This window comes from Onychostruthus taczanowskii, unplaced genomic scaffold (genome assembly GCF_017590055.1).
Source record: "Onychostruthus taczanowskii isolate IOZ18803 unplaced genomic scaffold, ASM1759005v1 scaffold16, whole genome shotgun sequence".
Classification (NCBI taxonomy): Eukaryota; Metazoa; Chordata; class Aves; order Passeriformes; family Passeridae; genus Onychostruthus; species Onychostruthus taczanowskii.
Window position 1 is genome coordinate 4,391,355 of NW_024498795.1, and position 16,001 is coordinate 4,407,355.

The 16,001-nt window shown below is 38.6% G+C and overlaps 1 protein-coding gene across 2 annotated transcripts in view; it reads right to left on the reverse strand.

Moving 5' to 3' along the window:
* Positions 1-16,001, reverse strand: part of LDLRAD4 (low density lipoprotein receptor class A domain containing 4) — a 239,314-nt gene that overhangs the window by 147,981 nt on the left and 75,332 nt on the right. The gene's annotated exons all lie outside the window — the stretch shown is intronic.

The following is a 16,001-nucleotide window of genomic DNA, read 5'->3' on the forward strand; positions in this document are numbered from 1 at the left end:
TTGTCCCACATTAAAAAAAAAAATAAATCTTGCATCAGCTGTAAGGCAACAGTATAGTTTGTAATCAGGAACAATCCTGTTCAGACACAGACAATTATTCCTTAACTACCTTCCCAAAGCCAATTTGCCAGTCTCCCACCTAATTACAGTCAAGCACTTGGTGTCTGCACATTAAAATCCCACATGCTAGTGTTCTTTAAAAGTTAGTAAACTTCTAAAATGCCTATAACATGTCTGAATGCTAAATGCGGGCATGCTGTAGCTTTTACATTTTATTTTTACAAAAAAAAAAAAAAAAGGAAAACAGTTTCCCCTAAATATGATTCTGTCATAAGAACAATTCCTATGAGACCAAGTATACCTTATAGTAAGTACTAGAGATGTACTTAGGAAATGTTCACAAAAATATACACACAGTTATGAAAAGCTTTCTCACTAGGACTGCTCCAAAGTAAAATACACGTACAGAACAGAGAACACACTATATCTAGACAAACTAAAATTTAGTGATTACACCACCAGTATATTGACAAATTCTGGTGATTGTCATTCACAAGCAGAGGCAAAAGCAGACAGAATTAGAAACTCTCACAAGCAATTTATTAAAGGAGTGCCATTCCCTGAACCCTGGGCTTCCCTAAGACTACAGTATGGGTTGGCTGATTCTGCTTCAGAGAGATGATTTTTGGTCCTTCCCAGCAAAGAGGAAGAATTTGTTCATCTTCAACAGTATCAGCAAAAGACTTTGCTTTAATCTTAACTTAGTCTGAACGGAGACAACAGGACCTCCCATTCTAAAAGTCCCTAAATCAGTTACCGATGTGTGACACTTACATGGGTCTGTTGTGTAATGCAAGCATGGTAACAGCCTAGGAGAGGAAAAAGAAATTGAGAAAGGGAACAAATTCATTCTCATTTTTCATTTGCTTTATAGATAAAAGCAATTTGCAGACTTCACTCTGAACACTTTTCAAGAGTATTAATGATGTTTTGGTACATGTACCAGCAAGAACCTGCTGCAATAAAAAAATGTATGCATAAATATGTGTAACATATAAAATGTTACTCAGGAATATAAATAGAAGGTATGAAAAGCAAGGAAAACAAGCATTTCCTGTGGGGGAAAAAATGATCTATTTTGCTTGGTGAAAGTGTACTTATAAAATAAGTATTTTCCTAAATGAGGTCCTCAAATTTAAGCTTTTTTTCAGTCCAACCCTGCAGTCCCTGACCTATTAAAACTGTAGAATAAAATACTATACAAACAAATTATTTTCTTCTGTTTGTTACTCTGTTCTTCTCTGCAAGAACAAAGAACTGAAGAGGTATTGAAGGGCTTAGATTCTTTCTGAGTATAGACTATTAAAAAAATCATAACGAAATGAAGTAAGCCTTTGAAACCCATGGAACTGAAAAGGTCATTAACAATTACTTCTGGAAAGTATTAGTAATCTGATATATTAGCAATCTGATAATTACAGTGCTTTAGGACTCATTTCTGCAATTTCATGAAGAAACTGGAAGAAGAAATGAACAAATATGTCTTGGAAGGTTAGAAAAGTCACCTAGAAAGGATTCAGACTTCCCAGGTATCTTAAAGGAAGAATATCACACAGGGTTAAATTAGAGTGGTAAAGAACATAATGCTTCTATAAGAAAGAATCAATCACCATATTGCAGTAAGAATATGTGGAATGCTACTTTGGCTAGCTTTTACTGCTTTCCTGTGCCTTTGTGTTGAGTCCTAATGTAATGCTTTCCATGCTTCCCCCATGGCTGATATAAAATGCTCAAGCAAGATGTCAAGTCAAAAGCAGTTAAAGCTAAGAACTCAAGGTGTCTGTTTGTCACCAGATTATACGGTTTTCACACAAAAGACTAGACGAAGCATTACATTTTTCATAGCTGTATTAAACTTGAAAGTTCTGGGGTTTAACTAACATGATCATAAGAGAACTAACCAGAAGAAAGGATTTGTGATTTAAGGTGAAGTGGAGGGGGGTTGTGAGATAACAGACCACACTGAAATTCAGAATCAAAAAGCAGACTCAATCAACTTTTCTTGTTAAATATTACGGCTACTTCCTCATTCCCTCCTCACACATGTGAAAACAGCCATTGTGAAGGTGCATTAAAAAAAAAAGAGCAATGTGGCCTCTTGTCCCCTTTTTGATGTGCCCACATTGAGGTTGCTCACAATACCACAGGAATTCTGTGCTGATTTGAAAATGGGGCGTATTGTCAAAAAACGTGTTGCCTTCTGGTCCCCCACCCAATATATCTGCCAAGGAAGCAGTCATCCTCTACTGGCCCTAACTGGGATGGAGTTAACTTTCTTCACAACAGACCCTGTGGTGGCTATTTGGATTTGTGATCCAAATAATCAGTGCTGGACAGTGTTGTAGGACAGTGTTGATGCCACAATGATTTTCTGGTTAGTGCTGAGCAGTGGCGGCATATCAATGGGGCTCCTCTTTTTATCACTCAGGCATCTGCAAAAGCAACATCTATATCTAACAAAATGTAATATCTAATGGAGGACACAAAATTGCAAAACTTAGTCTGCGTAATCACATCCTGTTGAAGTCTGAAAGAAATATTCAAAGAAAAAATGTATTGCAGGAATACGATAAATTAATTCAACAGATTATTCAATGAAAATACAGATACTTCTGACCATAGAATATACTTAGCATCTGGTATTTGCAACTTGTAAACAAAAATTCAGTACCTTAAATTAGTTTTCTTGGTGAATGCATTTAAACAGTGCTTTTGCTAAAACCAGAGGAGAATCCTTCCTTGTAAAGCAAAATGGATCAAAGTCAGGTTGAGGGAGGTAGTAGAAAGCAAATATTAGAGTATTTCCAAACTGAAATAAACCTGCAGAGGTCTGTACCAAAATGGAGTGACCTCAAAACACTCTGACCAGGGAATCCAGACCAGTCCAGACTAAACCACTGTGCCTAATGACACACCAGAGAGCCCTTTTCAGTACAAAGTCTTGTACTTGGCCTGTCTAGACAAGACAGGGGGGAAAGATCCTGCTCTGAAAACATACCAGCATGATCCTTCTTTCATGAATAATGTTTCAAAGCTAGACAGTTTCCCTTTTCATTTTCAAATAGCAATTAGTGAAACATCAGTCATTTGGTCAGCAAGGCTCTGACTACAGCTAAACCTGAAGCAGGATGACAGCTACTGGAGGTTGAAAAATATCAACCCTTCTTATAATTATGTCTTACTATGTTCATAATTATGTCTGGAGCATACTTTTAAAAAAACTATATGATACAGTGGTTCTTCAACATAAAATTTGAAAAAACGTACTTCCAGGTAGAACTTTACTATCTTGAAAAAAAAGGAATTCTAAGAATACTATCATGAACATTTCCTATTTTTAGAAACTGAATGCAAGTAGTATAAATAAGTATATTGCACACATGTTCGAGGTAGATGCTTGTATGCATAAAACTCTACAATCACCAATATACAACTGCATTTCAAATAGTTTCAAATAGTTAATTGAAGGTTATGTTTCTGTTGCTACAGCAAAAGATGGATTTGCCTCATGATACAAAAAAGTACCCTGATCAGATTTTTTACTGTGAAATGCAAGATCTGTTGTATTGGGTAGGCTTATTTTATACTTTCTGTGCCTAGCCAACAAGATAATTTTATCCTTGCATTCAACTTAATTCTTTTAGACTTCATTTACACTTGACTTCATCCATATGAACAGCATTCCCATTGTTTTGTCATCCCACTTACCGTAGGGCATTTTTAATTATAGCTAAGTGCTGTTTGTTTTTCTAATGTAAGCCCAACCATGGGCCAAGGAAAAAAAAACCAACCAAGTGTCATATTGAAAAAATATGGTGGTTTAGGCCCCTGTTACGATGCATGTCACAGCTGCTTATTTAACGGGTCTGAGATGATTATCTGACCCAGGGGCAGAATTCTCTTCCATCCATTTGAATAAAAAATAAAAAGCTCTACATGCAGCCAGTGACTCCAAACTGTTGTGACTGAACTGCAGTAACGTGGTTCAGACGCACAAAGTGAAATCCTAAGTGATGTCTGGGACTCCACTGGAGTGGAAAGGCACTCTCCCAAAATTCAGCAGACTGGCAGCTGCCCAGGCAGCTCAGCCAGCAGAGGGTGATCAAGCACCCTACTGAAGTCATGTAAATGGAAGGCAAGGATCTCTTTGCCTCCAGGTGGGTAGACCTAAATCTCCAGAATAAAGGCCTCATTTCTAATTTCTTAAGCAAAGACAACATTTTAAGTACATCATCATACTTCCTCATACTCCTGCTCATATTGCAGCATGTAAGAGCCTGAAAGAAAATGCCTTTAAAGGGCACCATCACCTGTTATAAGGATAATAAGAGGCAGAAGCAGTAAATTGGGGAGGGCGGGAGGAACCACACTTCACTAGAGATTAAAGAAATATAAACCACAAATACCAGAGTCAGTACAATAAAACTCTGTTCAGCCTCTCATAAACATCTGTCTGTGTATTATTTTTAATATTGTAGATTGTAGCTTTATAATGGGAAGTAAATCATAAATAGGAGACATGCACACAAGGAGCATGTTTATTTGGGAAAAAGCTTGGTTAATAAGGAAGATGGCAGGCTGCCATGCGATCTAATAAACCTCCACTGGTGCAGGGAAGGGAGGGATAAACAGGTCTCTATAAAACAAAAAAGCACTTCACAAAAAGAATGCCAAGCAGAACACCAACAGAAATGAAAACGGATCAGCTTATGCAGGGTCAGAAGCAGAGCTGTAAGCCACAGTCAGACCCATCCTCAGTGCCCACAGCCTCACGCAGGACCAAGGAGAGAGGCTGCTCTCAGAGCCACGCAACGTGGAGACAGAGACCTTCTCTGCCCAGGGGAGATTACAGCCTTAAAACCAGGCTGATTGAAAGAAGATTGTTACTGGTTCACAACCAGTCTCATTTACTCTTACAGCCCCCCACGCTCACTTGCTTATCCAGCAATTATCTTTTCATCTCCTTCTTAAGGCAAAGCCTGGAGCTATGCCCTTTAACAAGTTACTATTTATGTCAGCAGCTAAAGGAAGCAAACACAGTATTCTTGCACACAGGTAGCAAAATCCACTGCTCAGTTCACCAGTTCAGGGCATTAGGACATTTCACAAAGCTCACCCTAATTAACAGCCTGAACGAAATTACCCCAGACATTGTGGGGGTAACCAAATGAGCTCCTTTATTTTGAGATTGGTCAGTGAGGTTAGTTTTTGCCTGTGATCTTTCTTCACAGCATATACGGGTTTCTGGTGTGAAAATAAAGAAAAAAATCTCATCCTGAGGGCCATTGGTGCATGAAGAAAAGAGTTTTTATCAACACTGGGTACTAAATTCAGGAGACTCACTGTTATTGAGCCACCATCCTGCCCATACAGCAATTCTCCACAGCTTCACCTTGGGGACCAGCAGCAGCCCTGAGCATGTCCCTTCAGGAATGAGACAACAGTTCCCATCACAGCACTCATCACTAATGGACAAAGCCTCTCCAAGGTGATCTCAAAGATTGTCAAGCTCACACAAATTGCCAGCTCTGCCAGCATACAGAAAAGCCAATATAGGAAAGGCTCTTCTATTGCCACCCTCATAAATGATTTGTCCTATTTATCACTTACCTTACCACAAAACAGCAAGGCAGTATAAATATGGGGCTCCATTTTCTGCCCTTCTACCCACTTGCTTTTCCTGGACTGGCAGCGCTCTGTGTGCTTATGCCCTCAGAGAACTGAAGTGCCAGGACTTCTCAACAGAAGTTGAAAACTGTGTCTCCTCCTCATTCATGTGAAGATCCTTTACATCCCCACTAAAGCCCCCTGATACCCTCTCCAGCCACAAAGCTTCTACAGAAATCTCCTTCCAGCAGCGTGTGCCTGGCACTCCCTGGCACAGGGACAGGGGCCAGTGCCACCAACCCTACCGAGTCACAGTCTGGACACTGCCCCGGGGCTCCACTTGGGTCAGAGCCACAGACAGAAGGACCCAGCACCATGGCACACACTCACTCCACCTGATGGGAAGAAATGATGGGTTTCCAGAAGCCATGGGAAGGCCTGGTGCCTGCCCTGACAGACCCCACAGGAGCCTCTGCTGCCTGTACTTTTCTATATGCACTAGCAAAGTTTTCCAAGTCAAGTGTGGGGAAGGGGGGAAGGAGCACTGGTGACTCAACTAATGACACTCTCATTTTCAGTTGAGAAATTACATGAGGAGACGATTGAAGATACATTAAGCATGTACCTTATAATTTTTGTCAAGCAAAATGTCATTACCATGGGCAAGTGCAGGTAAGAAGGGTATATGCAAATGAGATTTTCTTAACATCTCATCCTCCTTAATCACAATTCAAAGAATTCTTGAATTATGGTAAATATTTTAAAATTATCTTAGTTGGTGTTCATCTTAAGAAATCTTTAATAATCACAAGCAGTGCCACTTACCAGGTTTGTAGAGTACTGCATATGTAGAGGAATATAAAATAAAGAAATTGCATTACTGTAGCAGCTTGTTTTTCCTTTGGAATATTGTTTGCTTGACAAACAGCTCAAGACAAGACCATTTTATCAGGCAACTTCATAAACTTTGAATCCACAGAAATACAGACAAAACCATGTCCCTTCACAGATGCCTTGCCAAGTTTTGACTAAAACCAGGCCCAGATGAAGACACACAACAGTTACTGCAACACCCAAAAATTATCTGGGGTTAGAGAATATGGTTTCACTGGTGGGGAAAATGTTGTATTTTGTTGTTAAATTAGGTGTAATTTTTGTTGTTAAATTAAGACTGTGACCCCTGTAGGGCAGGAGCTGTTTAAAGTTAGCTCTCCTAGCACGTACTGAAGTACAGAACAAATATTATTCTCATCTGAAATGGTGTAATGGTACTGAATAAAGGAAGGGTCTGAGAACAGACCCGAGAACTGGACTTTTCATAAAAGCAATGCATAATGCAGGTAAGAGTATACTGTGCTTCAGGTGGCTGTTCAGATATCAACCTAATACTGATTACTTTTTTTTTTTTAATACGTCTTCCTGAGCACAATGTGCAGAAAATATAAGAGAAATTAATGTATTTACTGTGTGTGTCAAGATGCAGGACAGTTATGGAGTTTCCACTGTAACTGGAGTTCCAGATTTCAATGGACAACAGCATTGTTGTTTCATTTCTCAGTGGCATTTGAATTGTGCAATGCACACTAATGTGAGTAATGAGAAGTCTGTTATCATCTGGATCATGTTCTCTGATGCACACCTGCAAAGATTTGTGTGTTCCTGCAGTAAATACCTTGTCACTGTTAGATTTTGTAGTTTAAAAGCAATTTTAACTAAAGTCCAATTATCTAAGAAATGTCTAACTCAGTTCACTGTGCCTCAGGGTTCACATAAAAATATTAATAAAATAATACCTAGATTACAGGGAAACAGATTGCTCTCAGTGGTTTGCACCATACAGCATGGACAAAGTTTTTTACAAACTAGTACCGTCTTGTATCAATTCTTATTAAATTCTTCCTTCCTTATTCATCTCTATCTAAAAAATGAGTCACACATTCTATTCACCTTAGTATTGTTCTCAGAATTCCGCGGCTTTTTGGCTAAGCCTTTTAAAGAAAATAAACAAAATAATTCCCTTCTACCTTTCTTTACTTCTTCCTTTTTACCAATTGCCATGAACACTTCCTCTCAGGTAAAGTAGTGTAGTGCAAATGTATACAGACTCCCACGTACATGCATTTCCATATAGTGGAGCTGGTATTCATTTGGTTTGCCTAATATTTTCCATATTAATATCTTGGAGCATCCCTCCCATGCTTACTGCATGCAGCAGGTCTGCGATGCTGAGCTGGAAGAAGGCCCCTAGCCTACAAAAGTGCCTCTTGTATGTCCCAATAAATTCTCTTCTGCTTCTACAGAAATAAAAAATGTTTAAAAAAAAAAGGAGTTATCTTCTTATTGTTACTGCATATGGGGAGTCTCTGGCAGCACTCCCAAATAACTCAAAGGCACAGACACTGTGAGGCTCCAGCAATGCCACTGGCAGAGCGACAGCCCAAGCCATACTGGGACAGCAGCGGAAGAGGCAGATGAACTGCAGTGGGTTAGGGAGGTGAGCTCTGCTCCTCCTCACTTTCACACAAGATTTCCACTTCACTTCCACGTACAGACAAATTCAGCCATTACTACAACCACCAGGTGCTTCTCTTCCCTCCCCAAGTGCTCCCAACATCAAGTGCATGAGACAGACAAACACCAAGAAGAAATGTGAACAGAGAGCCAGTATTTTATGCTTTGAGAATGCCTCATTTAGCAACCTGCGCAACACAGTTTTAATAAAGATTATTTCAAACTACAATTATGAGATTTTGTTTAAGCATCAGCAACATATTTGACCACCTAGCAGGTATTTAACCAACATTAACTATTTCCATGGCTAAAGTGCTTACAAAGCAGACTGCGGAAAACACTGATACAGGCATTGCAAAGAAATCTCTACCACTTAGATCTTTCTGTTGTTGCAACAGTACCATTTAAAAATGGGCAGTGTGTTTAGGACAGTGCATTTCAGGCTGTGGATGTGAACACACTATTAACAGGATGCTGGATGGCGCTGAGTCTCTCCTTGCACCATGCACTGTCTTGGGTAACTTCATAGCAGAGAAAACCAAAGCAAATTACCTCCCTTCCCCAGTATGTACTCAACTTTGCAGACACACTGAGTGTTTAAGTGAAAAAGTGCCTAATAAGTAGACCCAAGCCTAACACAAGGCAAAACTTGAATATAAACAGAGGCTCTAGTTCACAAGCTCAGGCCACGACTACATTGCACGTGATAACCAACAAAAACAAAAACAAGCTGGAGCACTGTGTCCCCATAACCAAGTGCTTTTGGCTGGCACTGCTGCCCAGTGACAGCTGGGGGGGACCTGGCACAGCCTTCCCCCGACATCAGCTGCGGTTCACATCCACGTGCAGCCGCTCCTCTGGAAAGAGACAGAGAAACTAAGGAGATTTCTGACAGGTCTGCTTGAGTCAGGGGGACCACCTGACCCAAGCTAAGAGTTGGCATGGTGAGGAGGAAAAGACTAGAGTGGGGCAGCGAGGACTGATGTTGCCTGGGTGTCCACGTGTGACAGTAAGGCTTGTTTTCACATTTACACATCTGACTTGGGTGAAGCCACACAGCCTGGCACCCTCTTGACAGAGCTGGCTTTGAGAAGTTAACCATGCTTGTCCCTTCCTAAACACAGTTTTGCAAAAGGAGGTCATTCTAGTGGCCACCTGGTACGCACTGAACCAACACACCTGAGCAGTGCCCACCTGCCAGGCACACTTCCAGCTGTGACCTGGGCTTGGGGTACCATTGATGATTGAAACTGGCTTTTATGACAAAATGTGCTTTGCATCTGAGATCCAAGTAGCACTTGATCTACAAACCACACCCCAAAACCCTGACACATTGCCTCACGCCTACGGCTGTTCTGGACATGATTTCTGTCTGTGGTTTATCTTAATACGCTGGACTGGAAACTACTGTGGTTGACATGCAGATCAGTCATGCCAGCCTTGAGACAGCAACGTCTGTCAGAGAGGCAGTGTAGGCAGCCAATAGCAATAACCATTTCAGACATCTAATTTAAACCTGCCACTGTATATCTGTCAGAAGCCCCACAGAATTTTGTGGGTGGGGACAAGAGAGGGCCTAGGATAAATCTCTGGTTACAGCACAAGCTATCAGTGTATCGATGACAAGTTAAAGCATGTTAAAAATTGTACAAATGATGTGCTGAACACAGAGAACCTCCCAGCCACGAAAGAGAATAAACAGCCAAAGCACTGAAAACTCAAGAGCAACTCACTGGGTTTTAACTCTAGGCAAGGTAGTTTGTAATATTTTACCAGCTCATTATTAATAATCTGTTCAAAGATGGTGATAATTTTCTGTGTTTTTGTAAGTCAAGATAATTGAACTGAGGTCAGTTTCATAGCACTGTTCCTTCCTCAGAATACTTCAAATGAGAAAGTCATAGCAAAGCAAAAATCCAGTTAATACCATACTGCTCTTTTTCTAGCAACAACAAAGGAACAAAGTATTTGTTGGAGCTTCCTAATAACCCTCTAATTTAGGGTCCTTATGCTTAAAAAATTATTGAGACACTAAAAAAACACCATCTAAATTTTCCTTGTCACTAGGAGGTATTTCTTTAAAATATAACATGTCTTACTATTGAATGTTACACTAACATACAAAAAATACTTCTCCAGAGAAGAGACCAGTCTAAAATCCAGGATGCGGATTAAGAATATTTTATAATCTGCAGGCACTGTGCTCAGATAGATGAATATAAAAAGAATGATCCTCAAGAAAGAAAACAGAAGTTCAACAGCTACCAGTACTAGGTAAAGAACAATCTAGCACACAAATCCTTGGAAATCAAATTCAAAGGTGAGTGAAATTCTACAGCATTGTAATATAGGGGTCCCTGATTTTTTCCTAGTCCAGTTCTCAGATACTTACTGAGACATAACAAAGGCTACAATTAAATGAACACTGTGAACACTTTAGTACATTGTAATGTTTGTGCATCTGATTTGTTGTTTTTAAGGTCTGAGCTGAGATGTGGCTTCCAGAGTGCAAATATCATTTGTTCTACACAATATTAAACAAAAAACATTCACCTAAAGTACTTCAGCAAAAGCTTAAACAAACCCTTTGTATTTTGTGCTACAGTGGATTAGGAATTACCTAGAAAAGTTGTAATTAACAATAGTGGGAAAATAATAAGTGAAATACATCTTTTTATACTTCATGCAGTAACTGTCTCTGAGTTGACAGCAAAATATGTAAATGTGCTCTACTGCCTAAAAGACAGAAGCAGTGATGGCAGGACAACACACCCTGATAAAAGGTCATTTAAAAGGGTAGGAAGTCCGCTTCATAATGGATTAGGGTTATAAAAAAATACAAGAAAAATTTCCTTAAATGACCTATGCGAAAGGGGATTTTGTGAAGTTCACCTATTTTAAATAGCAAACACTTTAATACTTATTGGTATGTGGCATGCAGTCATCAAAGCCTTCAAAATGGGATTAACCATTTAAAAAAGATGAGCATGTTTGTAACAGATATGCACATATAACAGTAATAACTTACAGTCTTCAGAACATATTGCTGTTGTTAAACTCATAGTTGACATGGTAGAACATTTGAGAGTAGAATATGGTTTGCGTTTTATGCTTTCTAGTGTTCCAAATATGACCTCACACACCCGGTGTTATTTTTATCAAAGCTTAAATTATGGAATGAAACAATCTTATTCTGCAAGCACATATTAAGCAGACCATTAATAAAAGAAAAATTACATTCTCTTGTAAGTAAAACACTAACATTCACATGATGTGACACAGCAGAGTAGCTGATTACACTTCTTGAAAGGCAAAATTTTGGCAGAGCTGCTGTTAACTGAGACGGACTCAGTTTGCTTTGAGGAACACTGCTCCTCAATGTTATTCCTCAGGATGCAATCTTTGATTTCCATAACAATTTTCTGGGAATACAGCTGTAGAGTGCTGCTCTTGGAAACCTTAATTAACTAAGTTAGGGCAAACATCCTAAATGGCAGGTATTTGAGAGACAATCACAAAGGAATAGCTAAAGAAAAGAATTCACTCTATTTCAGATTTCCAAATAGAACATTAGGATCCTTCAGAGAATCACCAGATTACAGCTTTTTAGAAGCATAATTCCACCAGACAAAAAACTGGGTAAAAATTAATTCTATTTGATGACGTCATTGATGGAAGGAATTCACATAATAAGCATGAAAGAAATGGGCAGTGGGTGTGGAAGGCTAGGCATCTTTCTAATAGCGTGCTGATGTTTGGTAGGTCTGTCTCATTCTGACATTTTGGGGGCTAATCACATGTATTTTAATGAGAACTCACTTCACTGAATTCCACCCCTAAACATGTATTTTAAATAACTTGCTCACTATTTTCTTTGACACTAAAGGTGACCTATATATGTTAAGATCGTGGAAAGATACTGTGAATATATAGAGAGAGATATAGGAACGTGGAAAAGGAAGACTAAAAAAAGAGGGAGGAATGTTTTGCGCCTTCTTATTTTTTTAGAACATTAAGTATTTCATTCTCTCATATTACAAGTACCTAGAGATGAGAGAGGACTACTCCTTAAATCACTTTAAAACTCTCTAGATAATATCTTCAACTTTAATGGGGCTTCACATATTTATTTCACTTAAAACTTATTTATATCACATGCCTAGCAATCAGCAGCCTACATCTTGTCTTTTGCATAAAGATTTCTCCAAGTGTCTTCTAAATATTTTTTCTCTCTCAAGCCACGTATCAACAGCAAAACAAGGAAAGAGTAACCTGATTTTAAAAATAATCTTATCAGTGTTCTTTTCTTATAAAATAATTTCCTTTTTTACAACATATAGGCAAGTACCTTGCAAAGAAATAAAATCAAAGAACAAAAAAATCCAATCTTGCCATATTCTTTCCTTACAAAGTTCACCTTTGATTCATGTACCATTATATAATGAAACATGTACTTTCACATGAATATATCTAACAGCAAACGCAAAGGATAGGCATTGTAGGCCAAGGTCTGAAGCAAAATCTGGCCTAAGATGTACTGACCTGGGGATTTCTTCACAAAGTGAATTATCCTTCAGCCTGTGAATTATTTCATATTTCTTAAATGCAAGGACAACGTAGAGCTCAAAATCTCAATGCCAAACCATCTTAAAAAAGCATTGGCTTGCATTGCATGGAAATTTCCATGAGTCAAAAGGAAACGCATTTTTTATTTTAAACACAGTATCAACTGATTTTGAATCCATGTATCAACAACATATTATATAATGTATGTTGTGGTTAAGCAACACAGGTTGCAAAAGCACATTCCAAAAAAACATGGAATAGTCCTGCCAGACTGTGCTACAATTTCCCAGCTTCCGTTTTAATACTTGTTGTCTGCATACAAAACCAGCAGGCCAAACAAGAAGACTGGCCTGAATTATTTTCATATAATATTCAGGAGAAAAGAGATTTGCTGGCTGCTGTACAAGGGAGCTGCCTGAAGTACTGCACTATTACATTTGCAAAGACTCAAGTCCTGTAAGAACATGGAGCAGCAAGAAAGGAATGCATAATGCTGTGTACCAAAAGATCCAGGGGGAAAAATATTATGATGTCTTAAGTAACAGTTCTAGAAATTTTTCTTTCAGTAAAGTCACAGAAGGTTTTGTAAGATCTTGAAACAAAAACATTACAATTCTTTTCTTAGCTGCAGTTTTCCCACAGTCTACATGACACTGGGCAAGCTGCTTGGATCTTCCCAAAATACCTAGAGCTGTAATAATAGTAATAAAAATAATAGTAATAGTAGTAATAGTAATAATAATAATAATAGTAGTAATGATTATGATGATGCCACTACTGCTGCTGTGAAATGATGTAGACATGTAAAGCTTGTGATGACTGTAAGAAGGAAAGAAGAAGGCAAGTATTAAGGCAAACTGAGCAACATTACCATGTGTCTCAGTGTAAAGGAGAATCTCTATTGATTAATAATTTTAATAATTTTCTAGTTCCATTAGTTTTTTAAATCTCATCAACTATTAGGAAATGTCTGTTATGTGTACAGATCTTCTCAATGGAAACTGTTTCAGTTGGGCCACCCAGACATCTATAACATCAGATATCATGCTCTTGCTCACTTCCATTTAACCCAAACATTTATCTCTAAAGACAAAGTAAACCAAAACAGTTTTATGCCCCATCTTGCATGACAAGCCAGTTTGTTTGGTTTGTTGTTTTTTGGTTTTTTTTTTTCTCAGACATAGTTTCAAGCATCTCTTTTCAGCCAGCTACAGAAAACAATTAAATCCGTACATAACCAGCACTGCTGCAGTGGTCAGTGGAGCTTTACCTTGTTTATCTTTCATTTCCTGAGGCAGATAGACCACCTGAAGAAAAAGATCTGAGCAATATACTCTTAGAAGACTAATCCATATTCTTACTTCCCAGGATCTAATCTCTGCTCTCAGTGAAGGCAACAATAAAGCAGAACTTCACTACAGGACTACAAAGATCAGGATTTCAATGAGGAAGAATGATTAGAAATTTCTTGCACCAATATACAATGATGTCTTTGTCCCTGACGACATCTCCCCTAAATATTTCAAACTGAAGTAGTCAGAAATATGAAAATGCTTTCCCTCTGCATGAAGGACACGAATACTAGCAGGGTATATGAGGCATCCTAAGGACGGAAAGCTGCCATGAGCTCTGTCTAAAATACTGTGCATCACAGTCTGTGTCAATTGTCCGTGACCCTGTCACCTCTCCACCCTGGAGGCCATGAAATTGGGCCTGTCTGAGACAGCCATCATTTCATGATAGATCTGGGACAGTTCAGAACATAAAAAATTATTGCAATGTTAAATTACTAATTTATGAGAAAGGTGTTAAGGTTTGAAAGAACTGCTCAAAGATTTTTGCTGAACCTGAAAAAGGTTTTGAAGAAGAATAAAATTAAAAGCACAATTAGTGGACAACTGAATCTAGCTATAGATTGCCATTATTTTATTCCTTGCCTTGGTTTATTATTCCATTCCCCAGTATCTTAGGGAAGGATAATTTTAAGAATAACTACACATGAACAGAGACCAGAAATTCTTGTCCTAACTGCTACTAAAACCTGAACAACCGTTTTATTTTATTGCCAGTCCAGCCATTAGTACCAATGGGTCAAGGGCTTAAGTTCACTTTCCTTTGACACTGTGTCTTCAGTCACAAACTCAGTCATGATAAAACTTCTCTCAAGAGCCCAATTTCAACTGGACAGCTATAGGATCATAACAGGAATTTCAACAGGATATAGGATTACACCTCAAAACAGGGACCTGCTTTTCTGTGACTGCATGCAGCCCTACACCCTACTGATACCCCCAACTCCAGTGAACAAGTGGAGCTTTTCCAATGCTGATGGAAAGGAGTCTCCTCTGCAGCAGCAGTCGCAGTTTTGCAGATGTACTTGCAGCACATGACAAATCCAAGTGCTTCTCCCAGTTCTCCTATTCCAGAAAAATGAACAGAATAATTAAGCATGTTGGGATTTACTGAGCTGGCAGATGTAGTACTGAAGGAGAACACCTTGTGCAGTAAGCAAAGTCCTGATGCATGCTACATTACCTGCAGGGCAAAAGGAGACAGCCTTATTTGTGTGTCAGCTTCTCCTCCATCTTGCATCCAGTAATTTCCCTACTTTCTCCTGCCATGCAGAAAACACCCTTATAATACACAGGTTCTCAGTCTAATCTAATATTGATAAGGTCATAGTTTTGCTAGCAATGTCAGTTAGCTTCTGAAAGTGAGCTTCATGTACGTGTTTTTCTTTCTTTCCTACCACAGACAGCCAACAGACACTGGCCCTTCAGAATTAAAACTAATTCAATCTTTAAAATATTCACAACTGGTTTTTTAAGGAATCACACACACACAAATCAGTCCAAATATAATGAAAAGGTGGAAGTCTGAAGATTTTGTGAGCTGTGGAATTGCCATGGCTGGTTTTTTTGCCATGACAGAAATCATGCACATTATATACAAATGTCATAGAGGAACTGCCTCCACTGCATTCAGTGTGAAAATCAAACATTTTAAAAATTGATGAAAAGCCTATCATTGATATTAGCATATTATTTGACAATGTCATAAATTATTAATGTAAGATTACACAGAAAGGTAAACTTTAAGTTTCTTAGAAGTCCTCAGTCTATCTGCACTTAGCACCTTAGATGTAGCTTCCTTATAATTGATATTTCTAGATTTTTTAGGTATCTCCTTCCTTCCTCATGAAATGCCAAATCCACCATATGCTTGCTGTAAAACTCTAGTTTCAGAAAATTTTCCAA